The following is a 1649-nucleotide window of genomic DNA, read 5'->3' as shown; positions in this document are numbered from 1 at the left end:
CCCCCCTAAGCTTCCTCTACCCTTCCCCTCAGATTTGTCTATCTTTAACATCTTGAATTAGTGTGGTACATTTGTAACAATTGATGTGCCAATATTGGTACACTATTATTAACCAAAGTGCATAGTTTCCATTATGGTTCACTCTTTGTGTTCTACATTCTTTGGGTTTTACCAAATGTGTAATGACATGTATCCACCATCATAATATTATGCAGAATATTTCACTCCCCTAAGAATCCCTTGTGCTCCACCTATTTATCTCAAATTTTCTTCTGCTGAACCCCTAGAAACCACTAATTTTTTATTGTCTCCCTAACTTGACATTTCCAGAATGTATATACAGTTGACCCTTGAACAACATAAGTTTGAACTGTGTGGGTTTATTTTTGTGCAGATTTTTTTCAATAAATATACTTAGCCCTTCATATTCATGGGTTTCACGTTAACGAATTATTGTATTGAAAACAGTAGGTTTTCAGATGACATCTCTGGCACAAGTCTCCTAGGAGGATATTGTAAAACCAGGCCCTTGGCTCTCCCAATTTCTGCCATACCCAGTGGCCCTAAATAGCTGACACAGCCTCATATGGTGTCCTGGGAACCAGGCTCCTGATGGGTTCCTGTAAATTTAGGCACCTGTCTCACCCTGGAACCCAAAAGCTCCAGTAGCCCTATGCGGCCCCCACAAAATGGAAGGACAATCTATAGAATGAGAAAAAAATTGTAAACCATATATCGTTTAAGGGGTTAATATCCAAAATATGATTTAAAAAAAAAAGAATTTATAGAATTTAATAACAAAACAATATGATTAAATAATGGGCAGAGGAACTCGATAGACTTTTTTTTTTTTTTCAAACAAGATGTCCAAATGACCAACAGGTACATGAAAAGGTATACATTACCAATCATCAGGGAAATCATTAGGCAAATCAAAAACACAATGATATATCACCTCACACCAGTTAGAATGGCTATTATCAAAAAGACAAGAAATAACAAGAGTTGGCAAGGAGATGGAGAACCCTTATGCATTGTTGGTGGGAATGCAAACTGGTGCAAACACTATGGAAAATAATATAGAGATTCTTTAAAAAATTAAAAGTAGAAGTACCATATGATCCAGCAATTTCACTTTGGGTATTTATTTAAAGAAAACAAAAACTCTAATTCAAAGAGACATGTGTATTACCATGTTCATTGTAACATTATCTACAATAGACAATATGTGGAGACAACCTAAATATCTATAAATGAATAAATAAAGCAAATGTAATATCTATCTATCTATCTATCTATCTATCTATCTATCTATCTATCTATCTATCTATCTATCTATCCACCTATCTATCCACCTATCTACCTACCTAACCTACCTACCTGCTTATCTATCTATCATCTATCATCTATCTATCTATCTATCTATCTATCTATCTATCTATCTATCTATGATCTATCTATATCATCAATTATTCAACTCTAAAGAAAAAAACAAATTTTGTCTTTCGTGACGACATGGATAGAACTTTAGGACATTACGCTTACTGAAATTAGTCAGAAAGAGAAAGAAAAACACCATATAATCTCAGTTACATGTGGAATCTAAAACACAAAACAAAATAAAAATAAATAAATAAATAAATAAATAA

This window comes from Pteropus vampyrus, unplaced genomic scaffold (assembly GCF_000151845.1).
Source record: "Pteropus vampyrus isolate Shadow unplaced genomic scaffold, Pvam_2.0 Scaffold63, whole genome shotgun sequence".
NCBI lineage: Eukaryota > Metazoa > Chordata > Mammalia > Chiroptera > Pteropodidae > Pteropus > Pteropus vampyrus.
This window is presented reverse-complemented; position numbering follows the sequence as displayed.